Genomic DNA, 19,930 nt, shown 5'->3' with positions numbered 1-19,930 from the left:
ACTGTGCTTGCTTTCCATGTTTATATTTGTCTGCATCTTATCTGTATCATCTGTTTTCTTAATCTATATTACATGGCAATAGGACACACACACATATATATATCAATATATCAATCTGCTTATCTGCTCATCAATTCTAATTTTTTTATCTTCATTGCAAGCTAATTTAGTGGAAATACATACCAGGTATAAAAATATATACAGGGCGAACTCATGACTGTCATTCACTCTCATTATACTGGTATGTTCAGCATTTACATCCCTACAAGTTTTATGCATTTATGTATATATTATTATTGTGTATTGTGTCGAAATAAGACAGCAGAGGCACTTTGTCCAACATTAATGGTTTATTATTGAAATAGAAGATAAAATAACAGTTCAGTAGCGCAAACTCTTTATCTAAACATAAAACAAAAACTACATACAAACTCTGTGGTTTCTCATACCAAAATAAATTCAGGCAACTTCCAGCTGGCTGGATTCTGTAGCAGAATACCAAATTGTCTTAGGCTTCTTCAGGTTTGTCTCAGCAGACTTCAAAGAACCTGGGTTCCCTACAAAAAACTCCCCATGCACTGAGATGCCAACTCCTGTGATGTACAAGGCTAAAGCATTTTTTCTGTACATTATATTCTTGTTGCCATCACCTTTTAAAAGAATGTTTCTGCCTAATATAGAAACATACTTGACTTTTCTAAACTAACCACACATTTTCTGTACAGCAATATTATTCAACATTATTTACAAGACATCAGTTTTGGCACATCTAGTAGCATTTACAATATTATTTCTGCATTATCACTTTTGACGTATTGTTGAGTGAGACATGCTACACTGTGCTCCATTGGCACCCTCCACTTGAAACCCTTAGTTTCAAGCCTACAAGATGTGCTATGGGCTCTGGGTGGGCCGTCTGCATTATGGTGGGTTCAGCCTAATCAATGTTTTACAGAGAACTTGAAAGGTTGTAATGCACGCACCCACCAAGAAAGCAATATTCCCATGCAATTTCTTGTGTAGCCATACAAGGGGACATGACTTGTGACCAACATAAAGGCCCTGCCTTGGAGATAATACATTAGTGATGAAAGTACCAGTTAATCTACAAGCATCGCTTGTCAGTAGTTGTACACATTGCCTCAGCTTTGAGTAGCTTACTAATTAAAAATCATATAGGTTGCTCTTCTTCCTCAATATCCTGCACCCTGATTAACAGCATAATTTTAGCCCCCCAAATGTGAAAAAATAAACTCAGAAATAAGGGTTTATAATTCTACCAGCATTAGTAAATTTCAGTTACTGGTTAAGTATAAGTGCACTGCCTGAATGTCAGTAAACAAGAAAATTAGAGAGTATGAAAGGAAGTCAACTAGAAAAGGTGAAGAAAAAACACTGACTGGGAAGAATCCTGCAGTTGTTCAGCAAAAGTCAGTTCAGTCTTCATCTTTGGAACAAGAGGTAGCTTCCAGTAATTTAGAGGAAGAATATAAATCAAATGTTTTCAGAGCTGATTACATTAAATGAAACAGTGAAGGCGTATATCAGCTCCAGTAACAAAAGGCTGGAAAAAATGGAAGAAACTTTAATCAGCTGTTCTGATAAAACTAAAAAAAAATCTAAGGTCGAAATGAAGAAAGCCTAGCTCTGACTAAGAGACTTCTCAAAAAGATCTATTTAAAAAATTATAGAGCTTAGAGGACAGACCACACAGAGAAAAACTGAGATACTCTACTGTACCAGAGAAAGTAGAATGGACAGACTATTTTAATGTTATGAAAGCATAAGTAGACAACTGGGCTGGTATTCTACAACAGGATTTGTTAATTGAAAGAGCATATCAAGTGTATGCTCCAAACCTCACCATGAGAAATAAGCCAAGGCCTGTATTAGGAAAGATGTAATCATACCAGCAGAAAGAGTTGATTCTGAAAAAACTGTAGCAGAAGGGCAAAGTATTAAAAATTGGAGACAGAGTGTTTGTGGAAAATGATTATTCACTGCACACCAGACAGAAGAAAAGCAAATTTATCCCAGCAATTAGGAAATTACAAGAGGCAGGTGTAAGATTCAAGCTTCTGTATCCACCTGTCTTCAGAATATTTTTTCCTAGAAGATCAAAGACATTTTTGATGCAGAACAGGTTAAGGAGACAATAGAAAAGTTGTCCAAGAAAAATTGAGACATCAAACAAAAGGGGACTCTGCTTCTCATTCTTCTGACAACAGAGCTCATAGAGAGACTATGCCAGTGAAACCATTTCCAGTGTTCCAAAGGAAAATGCTCAAGAGAGAAAATAAAATGTAGCTGTCAGTTTGGGACATTTGTTTCTGTTAAGAGGGTTAACCTTCATTATTTGAAGATATACATAGGGGTTTTCATTAAAACAAAACGTCTCGAAAATGTCACATAGGTTTATATGGTGATGACAAGACAACTGTATGAAAGATCAACCTACCAAACATTCATGGATGCGTGTAACACAAAAGTTGGAAATAGACATTTTAAAAAGCTGTCATGTATAATAGTTGGGAATAATAACTTCTTATCATAATGGCTATGCTGTCCATATTATTTTGGAATGTAAATGGCCTCAAAGCTATAGATAAAAATGGTAAGCGTACTGAATTATACTAAGAAATGTAGAGTACAAATAGCAATGCTGCAGAAGACACATTTGGAAATAAATGAACATGTGAATTTTATAAAGAAAGGCTTTCAGGATGGATATTCAGCAAAATATCAGGAACAAAGGAAAATAAGAGTATTTGTACTAATTGCTAGAGGAATTCTAATAGTAATAGAAGAGGAAAAAGCAATAATTGTAGATTTGTTGTAGCAAGGGGATACCATAAAGAGAGGGGATTACACTGGCATGTATTTATATGTCACCTAAAACTGCTATTATGGAGCTTAATAAATTTTTGGTAGAAATAATCAAATGTTACTTGTAGGTGGGGTCTGGAACTTGATTTGCAACAGTAAGGATGTATCTGGGTGACCAAGAAGGGGAAATATAACAAAAGAAGGTAGATTTCTGAAGAAATTTCTGAAAATGCTTGTTATGGAAGACAAATTCAGTAGCAGGAACTCTGACAGAATCCATATCGTTCCTCAAGGTACAATAACTGGGCTAGTCAAGACAGAAATTTTATTTCACAGGAACATGTGTATTTAATTGAAAAGTTCAGCATGCATCCGATAATTGTTTAGGATCATGTACCAGTAAAAACTAAGATAAAAAATTTATGAAGTAAAAATGTGACTCAGGCACTTCTCCACCTACCTGTTAAAAAGAGAGGAATTTAAGGATCAGGAAGTGGAAATTATTCAGTAGTAATTAGGGAAGACAGAAATTTCTTCTGTGAGTGGGATAAAATGAAAGTGGAGTTTAAAAGTAGGGTAAAATAAAAGAAAAGGTGATCTGAAGTAGGCACCTCATTTGTCAGCAACCTTTGGGATACGGATCCGATCTCGGATCCGAGCCGGCAACTTCTACCACAGCATAGATCTGAGCTCCTAACTCCTCCCTTTATCCATAATCCCCTGCCAACCCTGACTTGACCCCAGATCTAGTTTGCCATGCTTCAAGCTACAAGCTAGGTTCCTGAGCTCCTGGTTTATCGAAACTTTGTGAGGAAAAAATTTCCATTTTCTTCCTTTTTTCTTTTGCTGTGAGTGAGAGTGATTGGTTAGGTACCCCATAGCCCTTTTTTATCTAACTAAATTTATTTTTGTGGTCCTTTTTCTCCTTCCTTCCTCGCTGGTCGTAGTGTGTGTGTGTGTGTGTGTGTGTGTGTGTGTGTGTGTGTGTGTGTGTGTGTGTGGTGTGTGTAGGGGCCTAGTGAGTGTGTTTTTCCTTTATTTAAAAATGTCAGAGGCCCCTAAAGCCATTTTTTCTAAGTGCACCGAGTGTGGCCATAAGCTTTCACTGGCGGATGGCCACACTGGCAAGAGTGCCTTGGGGTTGAACACCTCTCCTCTGGATGCGCGATCTGCATGGCGTTCAACCCCAGGGCACTTAAGGACCGGAGGTCGAAGCTGATTCTGGCGGGCCTTTTGCCCCCAGATCTGGCTCCGGTCTCCAGTACTTCTGTGGCCGCTATCCAGCCTTCGGTAGCGGCCACTCCTGCCTCCCTCCGGTCGGGACTCAACCTCCCACTTTGTCTCTGGAGGAGAGAGAGGCCAAGAAAGACAAGCGGAGAGAGAAGCACCATACGCGGCAGGCCAAGGACTCCTTCTCGGCCCCACCCGCCAAACGGGCTTCTCCCTCCAGGGCTTCTGGATCGCCTCCTCCTCGGATCCGATCCCCCTTGCTTTTCACCGGGACCCAAGGAGGGGGTGACCCGGTCCTCGTCGAGGTCATCGAGGTGGCACTCCAGGCCTGCCTCGGTGGTCTCTTCGAGGTCCACTTATAGCATGTCGGATGCAGACATGGACCGGATGATGAGGAGGTTCATCCAGGCCCAGCTGCAGATGGGAGTGCTCTTGCCCCCCCCCCCTCGACCCCATTATTTGCTCCAATCGCTCCTTCTCCGACCCATTTTCCGGGTTTCGGAGTGTTCGGAGCAGAGCCGCGTTGGATCCGGGGTGGGTCGGAGCCGACAGTGCTGGGCACTTCGGCTCCGACTGTTCCCTCGAGTTTGTCGGATCTGACCTCTCGGAGCCGCGGGCCGAGCTTCGGATCCGAGGGATTCGGTGTGCCTTCGGCTCCATCCCTGTCGGAGCATGTGGGTCCTTCGGATCTGATGGTCTCGGCCCTGGGTCCGGTCCCCGCTTCGGATCTGGGTGGGAGTCGACTCTCGCATCCGATCGAGGGCAGCTCCCCCTCTGCTTTCACTGCGGTGGAGAGGGCACTGTTGAGTGTATCCGGGCCTCCGGTCCTGGCTTCGGCTCCCCCCTGCACTCCCTCTCAGCTGGTCCAGGCTCACATCACCCGGCCTGTGGGCCAGCCTCTTTCAGTGCCTCGGGGTGTTCCTTCGGAACATGACATTGCTGGTGAGACTTCCTCAGACAGCCCCCCAGAGGAGGTTCCTCACAAGTCTAAGTGTAAGAGAAGGCACGTGGACTCCCCCGAGTCCCTTAAGGAAGATACGGACTTAGATGAAGGGGAAGGCTCCCCAAGGTCACCCCCCCGAGGATGTCTCCTTTGGAGACATCATGGAAATGCTTAGGATCGGGGGGGGGGGTTGGTCTGCCCCCAAGTCTTCCTCCGATGAGTCTGTATTCCTAGAGGCATTCGAAGCAGGGCCATCTACCTCTTGGGTGTCCCCCCGACCCCCTGGTGGACCTTATCGCCACCAGGGCTTGGAGGGAACCGGACACTGTAGCGCCAGTCCCCAAGCACCCGGACAGGATCTTGAGTGCCCCAGCAGAGAGAACCCATTGGAGCAGAGGTCCTCCTGTGGATGCCATGTTGGTGGCGGCGGCCACCAAGAGAAAGTTGGCTCAGGAGAGTCCCACGGTCCACCCACCAAGCAATGAGTCTCGTGCGATGGACCGCCTTGGGAAGCGGGCCTTCAGCAACCTTCTCGATGAGGGCGCTGAACTATATGGCACACGTCATCCGGATGCAGCGGAATCTAACAAAAAAATACGCTGCCTCCCCCCCAGAGTCCATGTCGGAAGGGGACAAACAACTGTACTCCTCCCGAATGTCCACTCTACGGTCCATTTCTAACACCTCTATGCGGCTTTTGTCTCATGCCATTGAGGGAGCCGCTAGAGCTGGCGGAGTCGGCCTGGTCATGAGGCGACAAGCCTGGCTCCGACATTGTGACTTCTCGGAACCCTTTAAGGCGTCATTCGCGAATGCCCCCTTTGATGGTTCTGCCCTGTTTGGCAAAACCGTTCGCGACACTTTAGTCCAGAGCAAGAAAGATGGGAAGACATTGTCTGCTGTTGGAGTCCGCTTCTCTGCCCCCCATAGGTCCTTTTCCAAGAACCAAAAGGGTCAGAAGAAGATGTGGTTCCGGAAATCCCATCAATCTCAGTCTGCTCCGGATAACCAGTCCTCTCGTGGCAGAGAAGGACAAGGAGGATGCCGCCCTAGAGGCAGAGGGGGTCCCAGGAATTTTGGGTCCAGAGAACCCTTCTCTGAGAAGCCCACGCAGAACCCCCTGAGGGGTTGCCCGGCTGCTCCACTCTGGAGGCAGTCGGGGGGTGTTTTTCGAGGTACCTAGCAATGTGGGAGTCCATAACAACAGATCGCTGGGTGCTTCACATCATATCCAGAGGTTACCAAATTCCTTTTATTGTAACCCCCAAAACCAGAAGCCTCCCCGATGTACCACCCAATCAGAGGGAGGCGGCTGCTACAGAAATTCAGCAGCTTTTACAAAAAAGAGCCATCCAACCCGTCCCCCCAGATCAGGGTTTTACTCCAGGTTCTTTCTGGTGCCAAAAAAGACAGGGGACTTGAGGCCCATCCTCGACCTCTCTCTCTTGAACCTGGCAGTACCCAAAGAAAAGTAGCAGAGCAAATATTTGCCCAATGGGGGCAACCCTGTTGCGATCTTTTTGCCTCTTCCTCAAATACCAAATGCAACAGTTACTTCGCTCTAATCCCCCCTCTGGGGGAGTCCCCGAGAGACTCTCTAGTACATGCTTGGCCTCCCGGTCTTCTTTACGCTTACCCTCCACTACCCCTGATGCTAAAACTTTTACAGAAAGCCAGTCAGTTGGGGAGCAAGATGATCCTCATTACTCCATTCTGGCCTCGTCAGACATGGTTCCCGTACCTATGGTCTCACCTGATTCATCCGCCCTGGATTCTGGATACACTTACGGATCTCATTACTCACCCCCTGGGTCTTCCGACCCCCAACTTGGTCAACCTCAAGTTGACGGCTTGGTTGCTCCAGTTCCACTCCTGATAAGGACTCCCGGAATCTCCTCACCAGTCAAAGCCATTCTAGTAGCAGCACACAAGCCATTCACCAGACAGGTCTGTCGGAGTAAGTGGAAACACTTTTCCATCTGGGATGAGCACCGTCACCTAGATCCTTTTACGGCGCCTTTAACATCGGTTTTGGATTTTCTAACTACCCTTTTTCATCAGGGGGGCTAGCTGTTCTACAGTCAAGGTACAACTAGCAGCGATTTCGCACTATCATTTAGGGCATGAGCCTGGCCCTCTTATTACCTCCAAGCTCTGTAAAGCTTTCCTTAAGGGTACCTTCCTCCTCAGACCTCCTGTCAGGGAGGTAGTACCCCCATGGGATTTATCTTTAGTTCTATAGGCCTTAACAAGCCCCCCTTTCGAGCCGGTGGCCACGGTTGATCTCAAATACCTCTCTTGGAAAATAGCCTTTCTGGTGGCCATTACTTCAGCTAAAAGAGTCTCTGAACTTCAGGCTCTCTGTGTCAAACCACCGTATTTGGCCTTCCATCAGGATAGAGTTTACCTCAGGATCAATCCGTCTTTTCTGCCTAAGGTATCTTCTGAAGCAAACATTAATCAATCTGTTAATCTTCCCGTGTTCTTCCCCAACTATCAGAACAAAGGAGAATATAAGCTGCAGTCTTTGGACGTGCACAGACAACTGCGCTTTTATATTCATCGAACGGCTGGTCATAGACAATCCGACCAGTTGTTTGTCTCCTTTGCCAAAACCAACTTAGGCAAGTCAGTTTCTAAAGTTACCCTGTCACGATGGATAGCTAATTGTATTCTCTTAGCATATCAGAGTTCGGGAAGGCCTGCACCTCAGGGAGTCCACGCTCATTCTACTAGGGCTGTTGCTACATCGGCTGCTTTTAGATCTAGGGTTCCCTTGGATGATATTTCTTCCGCAGCCACTTGGGCTTCATCCCATACTTTTATCAGCCATTACAAACTGGATGTTGTCTCCAGAGGTAGGGTGTCCTTTGGCTCTGCAGTGCTCCGGAATATCCTTCCATGAAGGCCACCCAAGATTCAGGTAGGTGGGGACTCTGTCCCAAAGGTTGCTGACAAATGAAGTGCCTACTTCAGATTAAGAAGTTATGTACTCACCATAATGTTCCATCTGAGTAGGTATCTTCATTTGTCTGCAACCATCCCACCCGCCTTCCCCCTGACCAATATGATTCTAAGTAGGAGTTGTCTTATATGAGTCCCTTCCGGGACACACTGGCAAGTTGTTATATGGGGCAAACTTGATCTGAGGTCAAGTCAGGGTTGGCAGGGGATTATGGGTAAAGGGAGGAGCTAGGAGCTCGGATCTATGCTGTGGTAGAATTTGCCGGCTTGGATCCGAGATCGGATCCATATCCCAAAGGTTGCAGACAAATGAAGATACCTACTCAGATGGAACGTTATGGTGAGTACATAACTTCTTATTATGTTTTAGAAGTAACAAGAATTATTTAGACGGGCTGACAAAATGTCAAATTATCCCAGAATAAGAGGAATCTCACAGGACTAGAAAAGGCATAACTGCAGGGTGTTAAAGAGGGAGGATCTGATAATATGCAGAGTTTAGAAGGATTGCTGTTAAGCAACTCTTTTTTGATAGTATCTCCAGAGCACAAAAACTTTTAGCACAATGACTTTAGGCATACTTAGGGGGCTTATAACAAGAAAAACAACCAGAAATCATGTAGAGATATTTCAGAAATTTTATGAAAATTTCTATAAAGTAGGAAAATGTGTAAATCAAGAAAGAGTTAAAATGGAAATATTTCTGGAAGACTTAAGTATGTCAAGATTAGATATAGTGAGGCTTAACAATTAACAGTTAAAATAGGAGGATATGAGTTAAAAATTATGGTGTGTCATCAAGCTGCAGGAGAGTCTTGAGAAACAGATGGCATTCTTGTGGAAGCTTAGAAGCTAGGAGTGAAGAATGTGATGAAAGATCTGGAAGGTTTTGTTTAACAGTATTTTAAAAGGAGGGAAAGCACCAACATCCTGGAAGAAAGCTGTGGTGGCTGTAATGCCTAAGGATGGCAAAGAGCCATCAGACCCAGCAACATATTGAAATTGGCATTTCAGTTTTAAACCATAATTATAAATTGTCTACAATCACTAAATGAATGACAAAGGTCTTGCCAAAATTCATTGATGTGGATCAGTGTGGTTTTGTGGAGGAGAAGCAAACATTTGACAGCATTAATAGAACAGTGAACCAGAAGGAAGAAGATACTGCTGTTTTTGGTGGGTGTTGATGCAGCAAAAGCATTTGACAGAGTAAGATAGAATTTTATGAGAAGGGCAATGAAAGCATTTACATTCCCTGATAATTAAGGTTAGTTAAGAGGATATGAGAGGGATTGGAGGTAAGAATTAAAGTGGGAGGGTTGGTGTCTGATAAGTTGTGCCTGAACAGAGGAACCAGGCAGGGGGTGTCCTCTTTCCCCTTTGATATTTGGTTTCTGTTTAGAGCTTTTGCCAAAGAAAATAAGGGACTCACATATTCAAGGAAGTAGTTGATGTTATAATCAAGAAATGTTGGCTTATTTGGTGATTATATTATTTTTGTACTTGATAAAACATAAAAAGAACATGTAGAACATTTTGAGACATTTTCGAGTCTTTTCTGAGATATAAAATTAATGAAGATAAAACAGAGGCTATAGATAACATGTAAATTGTGTAACCATGCAAGAATTTTCAGTAAAACTCTTATTTATGGGGACATGATAACATTAAGTATTTAGGAGTGTGGATTAAAAAAGGCTTCTGTTCTGTTATGGCAGCTAAGGATATGTGGAAAGAGACTAAAATGATAATACAAAAACTGAGAAACTGGAAGTTCTTGGTTATGGATACAGATAAGATAGAAGCAGTGAAAATGTTTTGAGAAGTTTTATATGCAGCTCGGGTATAGTGTTATTAACCAGAGAAGGTGTGTATAATAATAGAGTTAAAGGAATTTATCTGGGAGGGGAAGAGGACAAGAGGTAAGTGACATAATTTGATCCTTCAAACAGAGCAAGATGGTCTAGGATTATCTGATTTGAAGGGGTATTTCAGAGATGCACAGTTAAGGCTTCTATACATAACACAAGCAGGAAGCTGGGATTTTGGATGCAGATCTTTAAGGACAATAAAAATAGCCATTAGGAAAGTTATATTCATAAAGTAGCTGAAAGTATTCTAAGAACTAAGCCAACAGAGGAATGGAGAAAAATAGATTTTACTGATTAGGGATGGCCGCAATTAGGGTACAGCAAGAGTGGGCGGGAGTTTACTAGAGAAAACTGACAAAGAAATCAAGGTATTGACATTTGGACTGTAGGTTAGAGACTGCCTTCCCTACCGGCAGTTGATATCAGAGTATAGACAAAGAGAAAAGGATTGGAAAATCCTAAATCAAAGACCTGCTGTGATGGAGTTTTTTGTCAAATCTTGAACAGAAGCTACTGTTAAAAAAGGTATAATTAGTAAGGCATATAAAGTATTGCACAGTAATTGTAGGAATCCATCAGAAGAGGTTAGAAAATAACTGAGAGGGGAGATAGGATAAGCAATTTACAAGGTAGGAATGGGACTACATATGTATTGCTCCCAAGTTCATAGGTAGGTACTAGGCTGTTGGCCCTAGGACCTATATAAGCCTAGCCAAAGGTACCCTGGCTTTTGCCACGCAAGAAAATTATTTTCCTGTGCCACTGTCGAGCAGAGCCACAGAAGTGATCCCCGGGGTGAATTTCCTATCTCCCATCCAATTATCAAGATTTTTCTTGAACAGTGCTAATGAGGAGCTTTGTTTGATATAGATAGGTAGTTTGTTCCAGAGTATGGGAAGTCTCTGTGACAGGAATCTATCCCTCCAGCGTGTTCTGTTTATTGTGGTGATGAGGTTTAGGTCCCTAGAGCGTGTAGCTCGTAGGGATTGGGATTTCTTTAAGTGGAGCATGTCTAAAAGCTCTGGGTTTGACATAGCTTTGTGTGTTAGGCAGAGATCGCCTCTGAGTAGGCGATATGCAACGGAGTACAGCTGCAATTTTTTGAGACGGTCTGCATAGGGCATCTCTTTGAAGCTGGTAATCCTCTTTGTGAGGTATTTCTGTGGCCTTTCCAGTTGTTGTAAATGTCTTGTGAGGTACATACCAAAAGGGGCATTGTACTCTATAATGGGTCTGAGTGATGAGTAGAGGGGAATAATGACCTCTTTTTTTCCTGGATGAGGTGTGCCACATAGAAGGATTTCCTAACTACTGTGGCAATGTGATTATCAAAGGAGAGACTACTGTCCACCTGTGTCCCAAGGTCTCTTATCACACTTTCAGTGTTAAGTAGATTACCACCTGTGTGGTAGTTCATGGGTACTGAGTTTTTATCAAAAGGAATGACAATGCACTTTTTGGCATTGAGCATGAGGCCATGGCTTTGATACCAGGCATCTGTCTCAGCAAGGCCCTTTTGTAGGATGTCCACATCTTTTGGAGTTTTGATTATGGCTCCTAGTTTGCAGTCATCTGCGAACTTCGTTAGCCAAAGACCTTCTGTGTTGGCCTGTACTTCAGAGAAGTAGATATCAAACAGGAGAAGACCCAGGACTGAACCCTGTGGTACTCCACTTGTCACTGGTCTGAAGCTGGATTCGGAGTCTGCTGCTTTCACAGTGTGTGTTCTGTCAGTTAGCCAGTTGGCAACCCATCTTGTGACATAGGGATTTATACCTAGTTTAGTGAGTTTATCTATAATTCCAGAGTGGGGGATGGTGTCAAAAGCCTTGGCAAGATCTAGATAGGCTGTGTGAACCACCTTACCCTCATCTACGGCATTGGTGACTGCTTCACAGAAGTCTATCAGGTTTAGGAGGCATGATTTGCCTTTTACAAACCCGAACTGGGTGAGGTCCTGAGTTTGGAGATTACCAATGTCATTGTTTATAAGTTCCATGATGATACGCTCCATAGCCTTGCAGACCAGGCTCGTTAGGCTACGGGGTCTGTGGTGGCTCCCCCTTTGTGGAGTGGGATAACTGTCGCTGTGCGCCATTCAGTGGGCACATAGCCTGAGGTGAGGCTATGATTGAACATGGTACTTAGGTGGGGTGCCAGTTTGTTCTGTAGTTCATGTAGAACACAGCCTGGGATGTCGTCAGGTCCCATGGATGCTGTGTTCTTGGCTTTGGATAGTGTGTTTTTTACCTGTGCAGCCGTGATTACAGGAACTTTGCATTCTTCTGGTATAGAGATGGGCCTTTTAGGGGATGAGCCATGATTACAGGAACTTTGCATTCTTCTGGTATAGAGATGGGCCCTTTGGGGGATGACAGAGGGGTAAAGTTAGCACTGAACCTATCTGCCAGGATGTTGGCAATATCCGTTGGTTCTGTATATTTAGTGCCATTGTGCTGTAACTCAGAGCAGATCTGAGTGTTGCCATTGAGATTCTTGACATAGCTATAGAATGCTTTGTGGTTGTCTTTAGAGTCAGTGGCGATTTTGTTTTCATAACTAGCTTTGGAGGATTTTATGAGGGATCTCAGCTTCTTACTGAAGCTGACCAGGGAGTTTCTCCAATCATGGGATTTTACTCTTTTTTTGCAACAGTTTCTTTCTTCTGTTGTAGAGTTTGTTTATGGCAGGGGACCACCAGATTGGCTTCCTTTTTTTGGAGGATAGCATCTTGGTTCTGTTAGGGATTGCACGATCCATGCAGTCATGTAAGTGCTTATAAAGTGCATTTCTGTAGGGTTCAGCAGTCATACCTCTATTGTCCGTCAGCATGGGTGTCGTGAAGTTTAACACTTCTGTCTTAAGAAGCGTGAAGTTGGCTTTGGAGAAATTTTTTACTGTGGTTTCCCTAATGGGGGGTAGGGGAGGGATATGGATGTCTAGGGTGATTAGCTTATGGTTGGATCTGACCAATGAGGAATTGACCTCTGGTGTGGAGCACCGGTTGCCCATGTTGGTAATAACCAGGTCTAGGATATTGCTGCCCCTGGTGGGGGTGAGGATAAGTTGATCCATGGTATTGGAATTTATGAATTCCAGAAAACGTTGAGCACAAGAGTTGGTACATGAGTAGATTTCCCAGTTAATGGTAGGGTAGTTGAAATCGCCCATTATTAGGGTGTTAGGTTGTACCCTGATATTTTCCAAGAAGACCTAGGATTTTTGCTTGGAAATGTTTGCATAGGTATTTTTATACCCCAAGTAGGCTCTAAAGAATTTTTTTCCTTGGGTAGATGTCAAATGTTGAATGTGTGATAGGTAGAAAGAGGTAACTAGGAACATATGTTTTGGGGGTGTAATGAGTTGGCATCCATCCATTCCCAACTCCTTTTCCCATTTTTGCACATGGGGTCTGGGTGTTACTTCAACAGTGAGAATTATCTGGAGTCAAGGTTTACACCACCAGATGGCTAGTCTTGGTACAGTAGTTCTTCTACACACTCACAGCTATTGCCAATTTAAAGTGTCCAGTCCACCTACTGCACATCTTTGAAATGTGGGAGGAAACCAGAGCACCCAAAGGAAACCCACAGTGAGGAGATGCAGACTCTGCACAGAAGGTGCTCTAACTGAGAATCAAACTTTTCTTTTATATAAATGTATATTTGCCTGTGTCTTAAATGATAATTCAGTTAAGGCATTAAGAATAAAAAAAGGCTATTTTTAAATGCAAGAGTGAAAAAGTGGTGGTAACTAGTTAGAGAAACATTTGAAATTCTAATAAGAAATGCAACATAGAAAGCATGTTTTATGGAAGTTATAGTAAAATGTTAATTATTTAGCTCATGAAAATAATAATTTAGTATTGGCATGTGAGATACGTTTAGCAAGATCAAGAAAAGTGATGCATAATGAGCTGGGAAGTAAAAAAAAATTGTGTAGATGTTTAACTAGATTTGTAGATGGGAAGTAACATATGATAAAATAAAATCATGAAAATGTGGAATTTACTGAAGAGTGAGGAAATAAGAATGTATACAGAAAATGGTAACCCAAGCAAAGAACAAGAATTTTTCTGTAATGTTCTGCATTAATGGAAGTATAATAAAATTGTCTTCCCATTTCAGAGAGAGAGAAAAAAATCCTATGAAAGCACGGCCCCTAGAATTACCTGGGTTGCTAAAACCGGCACTGAATATAACGCTTCCTTCAACTATGTAGTTCATAATGGTACTTACAATACTACATCATCCCTCAAAAACTCCAACCTAGCAGTGATATAATAAAATGGCACAAGCCCAAAAGGAACCTTTAATCACAGGATCAACACCTAATAGAATCCCAAAAATTCAGCAACTGAAATTGGAACTATTGTGAAATGAATGCTGTACTGTAGCTTATTTATGTTTACTGAATATATTCAGTAAACATAAGTAAGCTATAGGACAGCATTCATTTCACCATCAGATGAACAACCTCCTTCCTTTTAAAACCAACCTCAATCTAAATTTAAATCACACTAGAATCTGGAACTATTCTGAATCTCCAGGATAAAAATACCCAAATACTAAAGATTTCCTCTTCTCACTTACTAAACCATTTCTTCCCAAGTATTTGTTTTATGTCTTCCTGAAGTAAAGTGTTTTTCATGTCTTACTGAAGTAGGTTTATATGACTCCTCTCATGCCAATGTATGTATTATTGTTCCCCTATCATCTCACATCAGCATGAGTTTAGATGTTACTTTAATTTAGCTTTCATATTGTTATTTTAATTTAGCTTCCATATTTTGATATTCTCTACTGCTTAGTGATGTTCCTATATTTATACTGATAATTTCCTCCTCATGTGATGATTGCATTCTGCACCAGTGTCTTTTCAAATAGTGTACCACATTTTATATCTTTATGTTATAGTACCTGTTTATTCTCTTTTAATAAAGTTCATTATTTTTTTCCTCTATCCTTCCTTTATTTTTTGTCTAAATGTTATGTTTCACGTAGTACCCAGCCATCCCCAAGAATGACTTCGCTTGTTTTTTTGTCATTGGAATAGGACAGTTTCTCACTGCGTCTAGTTCTTATTTTTGGAATCTAACAGTTTTCTTTCCTAGTACATAACCTAAGTATTTTAACTTTGTTATTCCTATCTTGCTGTTGCAAGCATGGACTGTTAACCTGCCTTGTAGCTTAGCTAATGGGAGTCACAGTTCTTGAGAAGGTGTTATGATTTAGGTAAACAACAACATAATTAACATGAGACTTTAGGACCCTTGTTCATTAATCTTTTGAATGATCAAACCATGCAGCTCAAAAGGAAGGACAGTATACTGGAACAATCCATCTAGGGTTAAAAATGCTTTCTTTTCCCTGGTTTCAGCTGTTGCCAAGCTCTCCTTTTGTCAGATCTAATGTTAAGAATCTGGTCTTCTCCAACTTGTATATTACTTCATCTACAATACGCACTGGGAGCCTATCAAATTTTGAAATGTTATTCAGTTTTCTGAAATCAATATAGTACCCAATCGTTTCATAATGTTTTGGGGCTAACACAATGTGGGGCTGTTCCACTTACCTTTTAGCTCTTCTGTCGTCCCAGGGATGTCATAAGCACTTTTTTTTTTACTTCCTCTTGCATAGTTTTTCTGTGCCTCTGATATTCTTGCAATGTTCTAAATTAGCCTGTTCATCTGGAATGGTCTCGATGTGATGTTATATCAGGATTTTTTTTTTTTTGCAGTTCTGAAAACACTTTCTCATTTGTTAGCAGAAATTCCCTAATCCCATGTTTCTGTAACTTAGTGAATCTGTGTACTTGTTTCACCAGTCTCTGCCATTTAACCAGTTACAGGTGTTTGCAGTTTTTTTTGCATGATTTTAGAACATTGATATGGTCTGTATTTTCTGTCTTCGTCTTTCCAGTGTGTCTGTGGTATCCATCGTATTTAATTGTTCTATTATCTGAAGCTGTTCTCATACTTTACCCCAAAAAATGTTTTCTGCAGAGAGGACCAAAGCTAACACCGAGCCTCTAGTGTTGAATTCCATGGGCCTTGTATTTCTGTTGTATACTCCTTGTTTTGTAGCCTGGACTTTTTTTTTTTCCCCAAGTGTTTCCATACTGTGGACATCATGTTTTTCACTCTTTTTTGAATGTCATGTAATGTTTGTTAGCACTTTCAAATGGTGTTTCCTCTTATTCCTAAGTTTTTCTGGCAATATCTAACGGCCCATGAGAGTGCCTGCCATTTAGTGACTCTGAAGGATAGATTGTTTTTGAGGTTTGTGGTACTTCTGTAATGGCAAAAAACAAATGGCTAGCAGATTGTCAGAAAAACAAAAGTCTCTATTGTAAATCTTTATAAAACATACTGGTTTCAGCCAAAAAGGCCTTCTTCAGTCCTATAATAGTATATCAAAATGTTACACAAGCAAACAGTCAACAAAAACCCTCCCCCAATTAATTACACATCCAATCATAATACATTATTTAATCCAGGGGAAAATAAAGCACCCAATCAAACTGTCCAGATCTGTTCTATATATTTTAATATATCAATATAAAGGAGATGAGAGTCCTGATTTTCACTCTACAAATCTTCAAACCCCTTCTACCTCCAAGGGCCTTAAGATGGTTTACAGACAATGCCACAGTCCTCTGGTATGTCAACAAACACGGAGGGGCAAATCCTATCTCCTATGCAGACTGGCTCTCCAGGCCTGGGAGTTAGCTTCCCAGAGACAACTTACCCTTCAGGTGGTTTACATACCCTCAACCCACAATACTGTTGTGGCAGACATGCTGAGCTGAGGTCCATGACTCAGTCCCATGAATGGATGTTACAGAGGGAAGTGTTTCTAGACATGGTCCATCGATGAGGTACACCTCAGGAAGATCTCTTTGCCTCCCCATGAACAGACAACTTCCCAAGTTTTGTGCCAGAGCCCCAGATCCCCTGGCATGGAAGGTGGACACCCTGTCTTTCTGATGGAAGGGGATGTTTCTATATGCATTCCCCCCTTCCCACTTCTCCAAAAGGTCCTATTGAAGATCCAACAGGAGCACCAAAAATCTTTCTGGTGACTCCCTTTTGGCCAAGACAGCACTGGTTCCCCCTTCTTCTGCATTTAGCCAAGAGGAATCATAAGTTACCCCACATAATAGATTTACTCATACAGGGCAAGGGAACTCTAGTACACCCACAGATGTCAAGTCTACAACTGACTCTGCGGGTGATATGATTTTGATTCCCTTCAGACACCTTTTCTCTGAGAACCTGCTTACAAGTTCTGCAGGAAGTCAGAAAACCCAGTACTAGGAAATCCTACATTTCCAAATTGAAAAGGTTTTCCATCTGGTTCTTTCAAAGGATTTATAGCCACTGCTGGTGGGTGTTCCAGTGGTTGTGTCCTATCTTTGTGAATTACTAAAGAGTGGCCCGCCATATTCTTCAATAAGAGCTCATCTTTCTACTGTCTCAGCATATCTGCCTATGTCTCCCCCTTTAGCTTTCAAGCTGGAAGTTAAACTTTTCTTACAAGCCGTCCTTCTTCTTAGACCACCAAGGAAACTAGTTTCTCCTCCTTAGGATGTTAACTTTGTCTTAGAAAAACTTACCTGGCCCCTTTTGAGACTGCAAGTTCTTCATGTGTGCAAAACTGCACCTGGAAAACAGTTCTTCTCATGACCATTACTTATGCCAGATGGGTTTCTGGATTGCAGGCTCTGATGTCTTCTTTTCCCTTCATGGTTTTTCACAGGGATGGGGTATCTTTGAACACTAAGTCCTCCTTTATACCCAAGGTGGTAAATGAGTACCTTTTTCCCCCTCATCCTCAGTCCTCTAGTGAGAGGATCCTACACACTTTAGATGTGCACAGGCAACTCGGATATTACTTGGAGAAAAGTAAACCAATTAGAAAATCTGACCACCTTTTTGTCTCTGATCACTCAAGGGCACTGGGCAAACCCATTTCCAAGCAGACTATTTCCACTTGGATTTCCAAAACCATTTCCTTTTGTTATGTGTCTCATGGGAAGAATCTCCCCTTGTCTGTTAGGCCACATTCCACCAGAGCTGTGTCTTCCTCTGGTGCCTTTTTTAAGGGTTTAGACACCTGTTCTATCCTGGAAGCAGCTACCTGATCTTCTGTACATACCTTCATGAAACACTACAAGTTAGATGGCATTTCCAGGTCCAGAGCTGCCTTTGCTAGGGCTGCTTTACTGGGGTTCATGGAGAGTGCTACTGCTCCTCTGCCCAGTTGTTCTTCTGCATGAGCTTTGGTATTCTCCCTCATGTTATGAATACTGCAACATATGAACAGAAAGACATAGAATAGTTGTGTAAAATCTTACCATAAGTGTAGTTGTCCTTCTCTGCTATATGTTGCAGTATTAATCCCTCCCCTTCCCCAGACGTCATTTTATTACAGACGTACGATTTGTTCTCTATGCGACATCACACATACCTTACAGTAGCACTAGACTTTTGCATAGTGGCCGGACATACGTGTCAGGCAGTGGCAGACTCCCCCATGTTATGAATACCAGAAGGACATCTATGGGTATGGTAAGATTTTACACAACTATTCTTTCACATGTAAACTTCATTAGAATTGGTGACAGAGGCCTAGTTCCTTTCTAACCAGTGACTGGAATTTTTTACCACCTGATTTTAAGAGCAATCTCTAAGACAGTTCTGTAAATGTCTTTTTTTCCATCATCCTGTCTTTCCCTTTGAGAGATATAGTTCTCCTGTTTTCTGAACTATTCATTTCTTCCATCATCTTTTCCTCACAATATTTTTTCTCTCGTACTGTTTATTTGTATGCTGTCTTTCCAAGCCCATCCTATAACCTTTTCCCTTTTAGCTACTTTAAATTTTTTTTTTTTTTTTTACCTATCCTTTAATTATGGCATCTTGATATGCTAGTCACTCTACACTTTTCTGCCCACATCTTTGGTAACATCATTCCTTCTTATCCTTTTTGGTGATGCTGCTTTTTATTGTTTTTCTACCCAAATGTGTGCATTGTACAACTTTTTCATAACCTTCTTTCTGTTTCATTTTCTCATTTCAGCAAAGCTGTTTCATCTTATCTACTTTAACACTCTGTCATGGTATTTTTGCCTCCTAGTACTTTTACTTTTATTGTTTTTCTTGGTGCTTTTCAGATTTTTAGCTCTGCCTTATTCATTGTGTATAGTTTAAATGTTTCTGATTTAGCATGATGTAAAGTCGTATTGATTATATTTGCATGTTATGCTTTATCGGTTTATGCTGTGATGTCACTCTTGCATACGTATTATATATTAAAATTATTGTTGTGTAGACATTAGTCCACTCACAATGTATACTGTGACAGCTGTTGTGCATGTGAACTCCTTTTGTTACTTCTGTTTATTAATTATCTGAGTCTTCTCTGCAGATGGGCTATGCCCAGAAGGGATGACCCAATAAAGTCCTGAATCTGACTTGGATGAATTGAGTTCAGGTACTGGATCAGGCAACTGAAGAACAAGTTGGGAGATGGTGGTAGTAGTAGTTCCTGGATCACCCATAGTGGGTAAAGGGAGAAGTGGTTCTGGTTGGCTGATTGACTAGGGATATGAGCCTGGTACTGCCAAATCAGTGATGGTGTTCTTTATTAGTGAGTGTATAAAAGTAGGCATGCACATGGGGAAGGTGTAGCATGCCTTCTGTGGTCATAAGGGAGCTTGTGTCAACCACCAGGGTTTGGGGCAAAGCTTTTTATATATAGCTTTATTTATTTATCACATTATTGATTTCCAGCATGAGTTTACTTGCATTAGTTACAGTGAAAAGAGAAAACTCAGTAACATTTTCCATTGTTGTGTGCATGCATTTATACATGCAAGATCCAGCATAATTCTGTTGTTTACTCATATACGTTACTACATACTCGTATACAGTTCAGTTTCTGCTGACTTGTTTACTTTAATCATCTACTTGAGCATTACTTTGTATGGATTTTGCATCCTGAAACTTGAGGACCCCATCACTAAAAATTGTATTTCCTTTACTATATTCAGTACTTCATTTACCACTGGTGTAATTTTTTTCCTTTTATTT

At 41.8% G+C, this 19,930-nt stretch overlaps 1 protein-coding gene across 1 annotated transcript in view; it reads left to right on the top strand.

Annotated features, from left to right (window-relative positions):
- The window catches only part of MARK4 (microtubule affinity regulating kinase 4), a 3,074,992-nt gene that overhangs the window by 1,986,038 nt on the left and 1,069,024 nt on the right, over positions 1-19,930 (top strand). The gene's annotated exons all lie outside the window — the stretch shown is intronic.

The sequence above is a fragment of the Protopterus annectens genome, chromosome 1.part0 (genome assembly GCF_019279795.1).
Source record: "Protopterus annectens isolate FY-2018-M chromosome 1.part0, PAN1.0, whole genome shotgun sequence".
Classification (NCBI taxonomy): domain Eukaryota; kingdom Metazoa; phylum Chordata; order Ceratodontiformes; family Protopteridae; genus Protopterus; species Protopterus annectens.
This window is presented reverse-complemented; position numbering and strand designations above follow the sequence as displayed.